This window comes from Plectropomus leopardus, chromosome 23, assembly GCF_026936395.1.
Source record: "Plectropomus leopardus strain MGB_pleo_1.0 chromosome 23, ASM2693639v1, whole genome shotgun sequence".
NCBI lineage: Eukaryota > Metazoa > Chordata > Actinopteri > Perciformes > Serranidae > Plectropomus > Plectropomus leopardus.
Genome location: NC_142198.1, coordinates 12,176,788 through 12,191,301, shown reverse-complemented (window position 1 = coordinate 12,191,301; position 14,514 = coordinate 12,176,788). Strand labels below are relative to the sequence as shown.

The 14,514-nt window shown below is 37.3% G+C and overlaps 1 protein-coding gene across 1 annotated transcript in view; it reads right to left on the bottom strand.

Moving 5' to 3' along the window:
- LOC121961901 (phospholipid-transporting ATPase ABCA1) overlaps positions 1-14,514 on the bottom strand; it is a 222,396-nt gene that overhangs the window by 189,901 nt on the left and 17,981 nt on the right. The gene's annotated exons all lie outside the window — the stretch shown is intronic.

Below are 14,514 nucleotides of genomic sequence, written 5' to 3'. Positions count from 1 at the left end.
TCTGTAAATAACTAATTTTCAGTTTCAAAAGCTACCTTTAAATAAACAGCAACAAGATGGACCACAATAAATAAAGCAAAATATTTCAATTTCTATTTAAACTCAAATGAAAAGCCATCTACCATTGGGCTTGATAGAGAGAGTAAGAACATTTGACAGGGCATATTTAGCTCTCATTTTCACAGAAATAAATACAGCATGTGGTTGCTAAACTCTCCAATCACCCGAACATCACTCTCCAGAATGCTAATAATACTGTGCTTTTCACAATCGCTACCATGCGTTTGTCCAATCTGTGGCCATATTTTCAAAACTTTAAACACAATTAGTATAAAGTCATTCTGTTTTGGATCATAACATTAACACACTTCATGTTGTTTTCAAAGAGCATGCAGTCTAATTAACACATTGCTAAAGTGCATAGAATCTAACCCAATATCAAACTTATGGATCTTTGTCTTATTTATAAATGCTTGCATGCTGCATGCTAGAAATTAAACCTGATGTTGAAAACATTAAAATTAATGTAAAGCTTCTAAAGCTAGAACAGCAGCAGCTCAAAATCTCGACTGAAACAGCTGGTAAGTGTTGTTGAATGAACAGAACATTGAAACATTGACAAAAAGCAGATTTAATTTGTTTAAAATAGGTGCTGATGTTCCTCCAATAACTTCGACAAATACAGTAGAGTAAAAAGAGGCTTTTCAGACTGATTTTGTTCAATGTGGATACAGAAGAACACAGAGGAGATTGAATAGATTTGAAAAGAACTGTGCATTTTTGTGTTATTTGTCCCTTCTGTGCCTTTTTTTGCTGTATTTGTCCATTTTATTTTTACACATTTGAAACCTAGGGATTTCATGTTGCTAATAAAGGTTTTACTGCAGAAATTCTGTCGCATAGGGTTTTTTTTTCTTCTGTACATTCTATAATGAATAAATCATTATCTTTTAGATAACATGTAGCCAAAAATGCACACATTTGACAAAAATGCAGAGGGGTTTGCAGTTTAAGAAAAGTAAATTTACAATAAAGCAATGGATTACATACTGTCCATTAGATGCTGGTCGCCCTGAAAGCCCTGAAGGAATGCAGTTTTTTGTAATGCCATTTACTGTAAGTATTTTGAAAGTTGTTGTTATTTGTTTATATGTTCCTCTTGAACAGGCAACATGCTTGTGTTTTGAAAAACTGATTCAATATTGAGTCTGGTTTGTCGTAGTGTAAAAGAATCAGTGTTTGTAGAAAAATGTTTTAACATTTCTAGATGTACAGTTAGTATCTCATGTGCAAAATGTTGTTTTAAGCAGACAAATTAACTATTTGGGTGATTTGCATTAAGATACACATGCAACTGTATATTTACGTTACATGTGCTGATAGATTATCATTTTTTTAAGTTCCTCAGAGAAGACACACCAAGAAAGATTATGTGATGACTGCATTGATAATGACACTGTAAACTGTTCAATTCAATTTACTTTAGTACACTCATCCTTGAACCTTAACCCTAACCTTGAGGCTTATCTGTCCATACAGTGTTTCACTGAGGCGTAACAGAAAGAAGCACGTGCCTACATTGTGTGTTTCTCTTTCCAAGGCTCTCTTTTGAAAATGCTAATCATATACAGCCTTCTTTAATATGCCTTGTATGATACCAGCAGGTGAAATCTAAAGCCTGTAAAACTGGCCACACACAATAATTTCCTCTCCATTTTTGGGCTCAGCTTGACCATTCCTCAAGCCATTATCTGGGAGAGTCATGATTTTAGCATCATCTAGACTGATGGATGGCCCTGGAAATCTTTTACAGTAAATAAGTTTAAAACTCAATCTGCTCAAGAGCAGCTGCAGAGTGGCCTTTTATTTTTTTCAATAATAAATAAGCAAATTAGTAAGTGAATATATGAAAAACATTTTCCAATCTGGTCAAATCAAGCAACCTCAGCCCTAAATTTTCCTCAGCATGATCAAGGACAATGACTGCACTGGCAAAGTGAGTGTTTTGTTGGTTAAAAGTAGATTTTTACATGCCTTCAACCATGTAGTATATTTGGATTTGGAAAAAGTGGGAAAAGAAATAGATTAATGACACAAAAAATACCTAAGAGATAAAGAAAGTTTGTAAAAATGTTTTTTAAAGAAAGAGTCTCATTTATATTTCAACTCGAGTTGTTTAGCAGCTCAGCAACTCGAGTTGTTTAGCAGCTCAGCGTTAAGACCATACTGGGAATGATTAGCCTTTCTTTGACTTCACTTTTTGAACAAACAGATGGGGTTTATCTGCTGATCTGAAGTCATACGGCTATACAGAAAAAAAACAGCAATAGAGACTTGAATTGCTTTAGAGGTGATTAATAAATGCTCAAATTTTTGAAAGCCTGGTTGCAGCATTCTGAACTAGCTGCAAGGGGATGAACAGATCAGAATACCAAGATCTACAACACTCAATCCAAAATTTTATATAAAAAAAGTGACTTTATCACAGTCCAAAAAAAACCTATATTGACATACCATTGCATAAATTAGTGTTGTTTTCAAAATTGCTAATTTGACATTTCTTCTAAAATGTTGAAAATTTGACAGATAATAGAGACAGCAATGACTGAAACAAAGAAACAAAAAATTAATTGTGTAAAGTTCAAAATGTCCAGTTTTTACATCGTAAAAAGCAACTGACTAGCAACTGCAATGAAACTGCTAGACTTTATAATCAACAACTGCGAGGTACCATCAGTATTTCAACACTGAGGTTCTTTAGTTAACAATGGCAAACACATTATTGCCGGGAATATGCACATCTCTAACAGATCAAATCAACAACTCAGCAAACTGTTAAATCTTTTAGTGGCCAGTTTGAGTTGGGGCCCAGACAATTCTGGCTCTGCTGCAGGAGACAATCATTTTGACAGCAATGTCTAGCATGTTGATATCCCATTCATCAGCCTCTGAAATAATTCCTTCTGCTCCACAGAAGTTGTAAAAACAGAACATATATCCTGTTATCAGCATCTTCAAGTATCAACTAAGTCTTGTATTGCATTATATGTTTCAAAGTACATAGCAAACAGTACAGTGCCTAAAGCTGGGGGGGGGCGTGACATAGTCACCTTTAACAATTTAAATCTATGCATTGTTGAAGCTGCAATCCAAGGTTCTCACACTGCACTGTGTTCTTGAATTCACTTGATTTTTCAAAGCAGAAGAAGTCTACATTCATCATCAACCTCCTATCCACAACACAAAGCCTCAAGAAAGACGCACACCGAGGTGATTCAGCACCTCCCAGACACACTCCTCTATACATTATAAGCTTCACAGGGGTAGCATTTATTGCAGGGCTGTTGTATTGGATTGCATTATTTTGTGCTGAATGTTCCAGTTATGTCCACCCTCTGTATGTCTACCTCCAGTCACTTTGCCAAAATTGTAGAGTCCTTGCAATTTACTTCTTTACAAGGCAAAATAAAACAACAACTGACTGCTCATTGATTACTGCCAATTCAAGCAATTAGAGGCAGGCTTGTTGTCGATGATTCCTCTGCACAGCCCAGTTGCCAGAATAAAATGTTGGCACTGTACATTTATGTTAACAACAGAAATACTGCATTGGTACGTTTCACACATACCATATAGATGTTTAGAAAGTGACGTAGGTCTGATTTCTTTTTTTTTGTTGTTTTTTATTGATTCTTTTTGCCTTTAAGCCTTTACTTGACAGAGCAGCTTAAGTGTGAAAGGGGGAAAGAGAGGGGATGACATGCAGCAAAGGATAGTTGAACTTTAACCTGCAGCCATTGCAACAAGGACACAACCTCTGTAGATGAGGTGCCCGCTCCACCAGATGCTGGGCACCCCGACATAGACCTGATTTCATGTGTAACAGCTGGCTTTGTCATCTGGAGGTGAAGGGAAGACAGCTGCAAAGCTTCAGTCAACTGCAGCCCACCATTCAAGATCATCAAACATAAAACTGGTTGTTATTTTGGCAATACATCACTGCATTTCAAGCTGCGATTGTGGCACCAAAACCAGGTATTTTACAGCACAGCATCATCTTTCCTAACCATAACCAAGCTAAATGTTTCAACATGTCCACTACACAATAAGGTACAAATGTTACATATTCATGTTTTGCAAAACATGAAGTTTATCACAACTTCAGTAATATCTGCTGCATTATGTTTGGCACACAAACCCTCTTGCTCACTGAAACAGCAGCTACAGTCTCGTGACCTTTCTATGGCACAGCAGCCTTCAGTGTTGATATACATTTTTTGTGACATGTAACCGATCAGATAGTGCTGAGGAGTGGGTCACTCAGCGAAGCTACACATTGGTGACTGACTGCAGACATAAAGATGCAGCTGGATCAAAGCCAAAGCAGCCCATTTTTTCAATTAATTTCTTTTTTCAGCTATTGGATATTTAAAAAAATGATTTAACTAATGTTAACAACAAAAAGAGTGTGATCAAATAATGTGCTGGTGGGACCAACTAAGAAAGTTGGCAGCACCAGTACTACCATTAAATTAGTTAGTTCAGAGCCCTGCGAAGCAAACACTTATTTTTGTGATCCAGGTTGCTCTGTAATGTGACTGGAATTCATTGTGACTAGTAGAGATAAAAGAACTTTGTGTTTTCAAGTGTTTTCAAAGGATCATATAAATTTGAAAGGAGGATGAGGTCACTGGACGTTTTGTGCTCCAGATCCTTATTAAGAGTACCGATGCTGTTAGGTATGCACTGAAGCATGCCTGAACAGAGAAAACTGTCAAAAATGTTCCACCTCACATTGGCACATAAAGGCAGTCTTGGTCTGGGGAAGTAATTATTTGCAGTGAATGGCCACATATCTGAAGCTTCGACAAAGAATGGGCCTGAGTGATTGTTATATCTGGTGTCTCAAAGAGATCAACCAGTGTTTTGTTCAAATAAACCTCACCTGGATAATAGAAAGCAGTCTTTGACATACTGTCAGCTGTCACGGAAAGTCAATGAGGAAAGACATGTTGCCTGCTAAGAGACAAAACCAAAAGCTCTCCTATATTGCAAATATCAAGGGTGCACACTGAGGAATAGAAGCAGGTAATGGAATTTCAGGCTTCTATTGGATAGGGACACATCACCAATCGACTCGTTTGTAGTTTCTATCTTTCTTTTTCTTCCAGTTTATTTTCATCTATTGTGTAGGTGCCTTTGTTCAATATCTAATTATGTTACCAAAAACTGATAAAAATAGGAGTTCTGGGCTTGGAAAATGGGACACCATGTTGAGGGGAGAAAAATGGATAGTCTGATTATTGACACAAAAATACATTTAGACTTTCCCTTTATTCAACAGAAAAATTACTCGACTTTATAGGATGTTGTTGATACAGAATCTGAATCTGAATCATTTTAAAGGCAAAATCTAGCAGGGGGTTTATTTTTCTACAGTGTACACAACTTTGAAATTGGCATTATTTATCATACTGTAAAGCCTTCAAGGTGAATTAGTGTTTTAATTTGGTGAGTAGTGCGCCATGCCCACTGTTTATGGTTCCATGTCAAAGAAAATGGCAGAGTGCTAATGGCAGGCCATGTTCCCGGAGTAAGCACTCCACCAGCTCAGACACAAATGGACATGTATTAATGCCAATTAGCACAACCGTCAAATCAGATGTTATGCTTTTCAGGAGTGAGGCACAGAGGATGGTGCTCTCCATTAAACAAATCAATTAACCCTTAAGTGGTCACATGTTTTATTTTAATTGCTGTCGTATAAAATAAAACATGTTGAAAAGATGTGGTGGCAGCAGGAGAAAAAATACAGATAATGTCTGCAGCTATTACATGAGGTAGTCTCAAGAGCCAGTTTTTTTTTTCATTTTGTTTGTATGAGCTGGTTACACAGACTGCTTGTTCTGCTTGTTCATTCAGAAACTTTGGTGCTGTGAGGAGAAGCTCCGCTCTGTCTGTTTGTCTGTCTCACTGCGCTGCTGTCAGACCATCAGCTGTTTGATCCGCGATAATGAAACGCCATGGAAGCACATATGACTCGGTTGTCAAACACTTAGCTGTATTATAGAGTCAAAGTCATTCTGCATTAAATGACAACACTTCAACACTTTTGCTGTTGCAATGTTTTGGCGTGAGATTTTCCTCTGTGTCATTAGAGCGCGAGACAGAGCCCAAAAGGGTGAGACTCATGCCACATGCGTGCGAGGTGGCAATCCTGATGGGGAGAGGATGAACAGAATTTTCAAAAAAACTAAATAACCATCATCATGGGCACATCGGTTAGCAGCTCTGAACGTCAGTTTTGATTGATTTTTGATTAAATGCTAACAAGGTATGGGTAATTAATATGCAAACTATCATTTTCTGGGTTAGTTGTTTCCTTTAAAAATAATTCAAAGGAAATTAAATGTGATTCACAGACAACTTAAGAAACATGAACATTGTGATTGAACCAATATCAGGATGTAGCAAGAAGCAAGCATATAAGAAGATAATATCCAGTGTTTTCTTTCCACACAGGGCACAGCAGCTCAAGTTGTTGTTGTGGTTTGATTCTTCTGGAGGTTGCTTGCGCTATTAAGTTTAGCCTTGATAAAGGTCATATGATTAAGACTATCAAAAGGAGGAATTCAGTGATCGAGATGAAAAATGTGTTTTTTTAAAACATTATTTTCATTCCGTGCCCCGGCATGAACTTCACTATGTGGCAGACAAAGAAGCACAACAAAGGTGTTAAAAATTCAATTTCTGTTCAGAGCCAAGCGATTTAAAAAACATTTCATTTTCAAGCCTTTTTGTCGGTTAGACTGTTACAGCGATACCATCCTTATTTTTGTAAGGTTTACGAGAGATTCATTTCCTCATAAATCTCTGGGAGATAATAATCCCCACCTTTCTCCCTTGGAAAATCGCACCCTACATGCTGGCTACAAACAAACAAATCCCAGCCATTTGATTGTCAGCTAAGTCTCCCCAAAGTATAAACTTAAAGTCAAGCTAAGAGCTCATAGGATGAAAGTGCATTACAACAGGTCTAGCATGTTTGTAAAACAGTCATTAAATGACTGCTTACATTGAAAATTTTGATGTCTTGGCCATTTGTCTAAGGCACCCTCAGAGTTTCAGCAGAATGTTATCTGAAATCACATAAATGTTATGTAATTTTTGACATTTTATGAGGGAGCTCAAGTGGGTACAAGCTTCCTCCGAGCAGTGCCTATACAACCTTTAGGGAGAACCTGTCATACAACTGCAATTCAAGTTTCAAAAAGAAAGAATATTTATTTTGTTTTTCATTTTTTGCAGTGCTGTAGTTGAGGTGAGCAGAAAAGCTGAATCTATCTATTTATCCTGGATAGACATGGAACATTTCCATACAGCAGTCCTATGTATGAATGCCAAAAACTGCTATTTCTCCAATGTGTGAACCAAGATTTGTTCAGGTTCAAAGTCTTATAAAGGACTCGAGGTGCCTTTCAAGAGAGCTGGAATTCAAATAAGCTGTTAACTCATCACAAAATGCAGCCATTCACCATGCTCAACCTATCCTTTACACAACATAGCCAGAGTAACACCAACACAGATGTTACAAATTGATCTCTGTGTGATGTTACAGCCTTGAGCTCTAGCTGGGAATAAAGGAAATTGACTTGAATCTTTTCATGCTGTATTTGAGAACAAGAGGTTGCTCTGATTCACCTCACTGCATGAGGGAAAAGAGTCGATAAAAGGTGGATAAACTGGCTGTAGGACATTTGCACAGGCTGCATCTGTCTCTTAATAAAGACCATCACTGGAGCACACTGTTCAGAGCAGCATCTGCATGCATGGCATTTTACACAGTACACTATTTTCAAGCAGTGTACTAATGAGGTAAAGATAAGTCATTCCGTGTCATGTAAATATATGGTACATCTGCAATGCACCACAGCTCTGTACTGCACCAGTAAATGAAGACATAAAGCATTACACCATCTAGGAGAGGGGTTTTTCGCTAATTCCTTTAAGAAAAAAAACAACTTTTGTTTGCACTCCATGATCAGATTTTCACAGAACAGCATCACTCTATTCATGTAGGTAATTGTATACCTCATGCAAAGCTATAAAATAATCTGTGACAGGTTGGTAAACTACCATAAAGTATAAAGGAAAGGTCAACACAATCTATCATTATCTTCCATTAGACACTCTCACAAGGCTTCTTTCTTGACATATTTTTTATCTTTCAAACTGTAAGGCACCGTGTGACAATGGATTTCTAAAAGGTTTGACCTTGGATTCACACCTTCGAGTGCAGACGGCTCTGGCTGATCCAAATTGCTCTCTGTTCAAAGTCTGATTGGCATTTCAAAAAACAGTCCATCGATTTGCCCAGGTTATTTCCTCCACTGTGACATTCTCTCTAGGCTGTTATCCCAGCAGGAAGTTGACTTGCGGCTCAGTGTAAGAGCAGGCAGCATGAGCTGGCTAAAACCACCACATTACAAGCCTTGGTTGAACTATAACAGCAGTAGTGGACAGATGCTGATCAAGACATAGAGCTATATAAAGATCACAGGCTGAACTGCACATCTTTGCACTTAATGATCAAGACACTTTCCAAAAAAAAAATCAGGTAGAGCCAGAGTGCCAAATCATATATAAATGCAGTGTGCTAAAAATGATGCCCAAGTCTGTGTGTCTTCAGGAATCCCTGCCTGATAATACATCTGCTCTGGCAGTAAGGCCTTGGTATACACAAGGGTTTCCAACAGTGAGTTATGATGCTGTCCCAACTCCCACAGGATATGAACACTTAATCGATGAAGCCTGGAATCTGTCTTGTCTATCCTAGTTTTTTGGGGAAAAAGCAGCATATGGAAAAATAGCAACGTGGATATTTTTTCTCATGATAATTTGACGATGGTAATATTCGCTGTGGATTCAATTGCCTGGTCATCCTATGTTACAGTTTGAAAGCCAGATTTAGACACGCTGTATTTCAAACCATTGTTGCTGCAAAATAAAGTCACTGTAGTCAGTTTAAGACAAAGACAACGTACATTAAACTGAATGTAGCATGGTAGCAACAATAGTTTGTTTAGATAATCCCTGTATCCACTGCAAATGATAGCCTACCTTTGGGTATTGTTGTAAATAAAAGATAAATAATACTCATCACAGTAATCATTATGATGATAATATATTGCACTTATATATTGCTTTTAATTATACACAGAAAAATTAAAAGTTCACCATGTAGAATTTTTGCAAAAACAATTCCAAAATAATACCTGTCGGTCATCAAATATGACCCAATAGAAGCGTGTAGTGGTTTGTTTATCTGTGGAGACCCTGTCTACTGCCTGTTTTTCTTATTTTCTTCTCATTTTCTTCAGGATATTCCTGGACAGGAAGGGGCACAGGTCGGGATCAGATGCCAGCCTTAAATCATCGTCACAAATCCATGCACAAATATAGCATACGAACATGAGCCTGCAGTAGGTTTTGCAGTCTTTCAAAATGTTTTATCCCCTTCATAATGCAGAGTCTCTGCCCTACCATCAAGTAGTTAATTTTTTTGTGAACATTGGATTATGACTAATAATCCAATGTTCACAAAAGTTATAATAGATCACAAAAGTTATAATAATCAGTTATAATAACCCTATTCCTTCCCAGCAAAAGTTATATAGAGATACAATGTTTTCCAGTATGCATTATCAACAACTGACTTCGCTGCTGCCTCTTCATCTTTTTAGTGTATTTTGGAGACGATAACAACCTCCATATTTGCCCTAATGTGCCCTGTGATTGCCTCCAACAAGGGCAGACCAAAGAGACACATTTACCTAGAGTTTGACTTTCCACAATGTTGTGCTCAAATCCAGACCTAAATGAACCCTTCATCCACATCTCTTCACAGTAAAGCCGCTGGCCTGACAAAAATATTTAGCCCTGCCACTCTCTCGATATTGGATATGTCATCCTCCATTGCCTGTACCATGGACCAATGTCAAACTCATTCTGCCTGTGGTGATTTTCTGTTCCACGAACAGCACAATAGCTTTCTCGGAGATGATGCTGTCCATGAGGAGAATTTCAAAAAAGGTGAAAACACGGTTGGCTCAAAGAGTACAATCTCTAAAGTGGCATGTTAAGTAACTATAATCAAAATATATGAATTGCTCTGCAAACAAGCAGACAGTAGAAGCATGCTTACTGTATTGTTCAAGCCAAGTAAAGAATACTTGCTTTGCTTGGGGGTCACTTTTGCAAAATGATAGAAGGCCAGTGGCCAGTCGCAGCAGCCCCATGCATGTTTCTGGGATTCGGGACATTGTCAAGACTTTAGCACTTTTCTGGGGTTTTAGGACGTTTCCCTGACTTTTGGATGCTTCTTGCAATTTAGGACATTTCAAGGATTTTAGTATTTTTCAAGGATTTTAGGGCATTTCCAGCATTTAGGACATTTCTAGAATTTTAGCAATGTCTATATTTTAGGATGTTTCTAGGATTTTAGGACATTGTTAGGATTTGAAGGCCTTCATAGAACTTTTGGTTGTTTCTAGGATTTAGGACATGAGGGGTTTAGCTAGGACCTCTGTTCAGGGGTGTGGGGGATCCTCAGCTGACACTTTTTTTGATAGAAAAGCTCTATTTTGATGCTGTTTTATGCACTCTGGCACCTTATGTAGACTAAATGTACAAAAACAATTCCCAGAGTAATTCACTTCATTTTTAGAGTGAATTTGAAAATGGCTGGGGGCTGCCTGGCACCCTATCAAGGATCAGATTTAGCACAAGAGCTGTAAACTGAGTATCACTGCCCTACACAAACATGGAAGACCAACACAGGTGTTTTTTTTTTTATATATATCACTACAGGTGGCATATCACAACACAAAGTTCAGGCTTGACTGACATCTCACTCGTTTGTGTTATATCAGGACAACTCTGTTATTGGTTTATTGAGTTTTGTGACCTCACATAATTCCCTGCACAGCTTCATCTATCTTCAACCTGTGCAGATGTCTAATCTGCAAGAATCACTAAAAAAAAAAAAAAAGCTCCATGTCTAACCATTGAACATGCACTAAAACATATTTTCATCTTTACACCAATTATCAATCTCAGTTAACTGTTTAGCCAAACATGGTTTCCAATTACAATTTTCTGTTTGCCTACACTATTATCCTTTCAGCATTAGCAAGTGCAAAAACCAGAGGCCCCTGCAGCCAAGCTGGCAAGATACAAGGTCTGACAGGCAGAAGAAGGGGAGAATTATACCGCCAACACAGTGACAACCAATTTGGCAAAACAACCACTGCCTGGCTGCCTCAATATGATATTTCACCAAGGGAAAGGAACTTTACATGAAATGTCAGGGCAAACATTGACAGTGACAGGCTGACCATTGAAGTAATCCATTACTGGGCTCTGATAACAGTGCCACTCATGGAGACTCCACAATTTCCCTGCGAGTATCCCTCAACACCCTTGGGGTTTTGGGGTGCTGGGATGATGTGAATGATGTGAGTGATGACTGTGAAGATGAATGTCTGTTAGCGGAGCCAAGCCTGAGCCGCAGGGAACGCACTGAGACTTAATACACCACCATCAAATAATGTCTTCCAAGTCCGAGAGCCAAGATCAACCCATCTGCTTCAGTTATTGTGCCATCAGGTGCAGCATTGTTAGAAAGGCTTCTGCGTAGGGATGTGCAAATTTACTGGAATTTCATAGTGTTAATACCTAGTTAAATAAAGATATATAAAGTGATGCAGTCTGGCAACACTGTCATAAGAAATTCATAGCGTACTGTTTGGAAAAATCATTAAATTTATACCAATTTAATCAATGAAATTAAATAAACTGAGATAGTGGATTTAAATTAGGGCGTCTATAGACTATAGCACCAGAAGTATGATGTCCCCTCTCTCACCATTATGCATTCACACAGAGCTTGTCTGTCATTTCCATAGATGAAACAAATCAAGAACGAATTAAGCATGAAGCTCTAAAGCCAGCGGTTACATTACTGCAAGAACTGCAGCTTCGGAGGTGGCCAAGCAATCTATTACAAGAGCTCTGCCACACACTGACTTAATTATATAAATGAAATCCAGCTCCCAAATGCATTCGGTTAAAAATCAAATGAGATGTCTGTTAATATTCTTATACTCAAATTTAGGAGGATGCAATGCCTTAGGTCTCGTTAACCTCCGGCTGTATGCCATTCACACATGCATGTCTATACAAAATATAATCACACAAAAAGTCTCAGTTCCTGTGTGACAAATAAAAGGTCAAACAACGAAGGATAATTTATGGCATGTTGCGTCTCATAAAGTAAAATGGCAATTATAGCCACAGGTAGCTCTGCGGGCAATAAAGAACTTGGATATTTTCTGAAATTTATCAGCTCAGGCTGAATTTTATATGAGGTACTGTTGGGTGACAAAACTGATATTAAATATATGAATATATTCTCCAACTTATTAAAAGGGACTTATACTTATACTCATTTTCAGGTGAATACTTGTATTTTGGTTTTATCTACATGTTTGAATTGACGGTTAAAAAACACTTTATTTTCCTGATACTGTCTGTGTTTGATCACCTATATTCACTGCATAGTTTTAGCATCTGTCTCTTTAGGTAGAGTGCCTGCAGCAGATAACCATATAGAAAAATGTGCCATGAGCTTGAAAATACAGTTTCAAGTTGGAAACAGAGTATTCAGAATGATTCAAAGCCTGATGTTTTTGTGACAGAAATGACAGAAAAGCATAACAAGTCCCTTTTAAAGCCAAAACATAGTTGGCTTTGTCTGTTAAGAAAAGAAGATTTTGTTGTTTAATTAGGCAACAATCCAACTAGCGTGTCAAAAAGCCCTGCACCTTAAGCTCTAATTTTTACCAATGCTTTATGAGCTAGCCATTGCTTATACACTAGTTCCCATCTGCTCTGACTGTAAGAATGGTATGAAATCTATCAAGAATTGGTCGGATCTCAGCAGCGGTGAACAGTACTTAAGTACATTTATTAAAGTTAAATTTAAGCAATTTAGGTAAAAACTTAAGGTACTTGGATATTGTTTGAAATTTTCATTTCATGCTACTTTATACTACTTCATATTATACTATTTGAGAGGGAAGTATTGTACTTTTTACTCCACTACCTTCATTTGACAACTACGGTTACTAGTTTCTCAGCGAGACTTCACAAACAAAATAATCGGTTTACAAAATAAGAGGTATTGTTACATGTTAAACTGCCCAAAAATATATAAAGTAAAAAATAGCTACAGCTCTAAAGCTACAAATCTGAATCTAATTCTGATGAATGTATCGCAAATGTTTGTGTAACAAGTCCTTTTACTTTTGATCCTTTATGCATTTACTAAGTATGAATTAGAAAACATAGCTTTTCCTTGTAATGTGAGTTGCAGCAATATACAAGTTTTAAGGTATACCGTGATAAGAATTATTATACCATGCGCATTTGCTTATCTACAATATTGGGTGGAGAATGCAACTGGACAGTGAGTCTCACCTTTATATTAGATCATTTCAAAAGGAAGAGTTTTTACATATACCTCCACTAAAAAATGGTTTAAAGTCTTACTTATAGCGATGAAATATTTGTTCATCCAAAACTAATCCCTCTGTTTTCATTTTTTTAAAGTCATTCTGGCTGATAATAAATTCTGTAATGCCATGAAACTGTTAAACCGAGATATTTTCTAAGACAGTTATCTTACTGTGAAAATCTTATACTGTTGCCCTTGTAATTGACTTTTTTTTTTGCACACCACAGCATTGCTAATTTTACCTATGTTAAAACTGAATATTTCTTACGCCACTGACTTTCAGTATTTTCATTTTTTAACTTTAAACACAAGTAGTGATAATTTATTTAGCACTCATCACAGATGATTACAATATTAATACTATCAGGACATAAGTAAAATGAGAATAGAATCAGAGTTACGACAGGATAAAAACAATATAAATCCACCAGCCACACAGAACTAAAATAGCAGTCATAGCAGTTCATTAGTTATAGATGAAACCAGCTGTCTAGTTCTTTACTCTGTCCTTCAGGAAAAAAATATGTGTATTACACAAAATAATCTCTGATGCTGCCTTGGGTTTACAAACAACAAGTCAAATATTATTTTTTTCTTTGTGGAATTAATTGCTCACGCAAAAAAAGTGGCCTTACAAATCCGTACACGTCAAGCTTCTCATCAAAGAAAAGTCTACAACCATTCACAATTTATTGTTTCCCGGACACTTCTCTTCGTGGCTGGAGCTGATTAGCAAGCTAGTAGGATATTCCCTCACATCACTATTCAAAAAAGTACCAAAACATTGAGGGAATATACTGGAATGAATAAACAAACATAAACTACAGGCTTGCAGCTAAATGAGACCATTACAAGGATACAATCTGAGCATCTTGCACTGCCCACAGGCAACTTAGACTGGTTGCAGCCCATCAATCCATTTGCTCCGAGTGTATAAA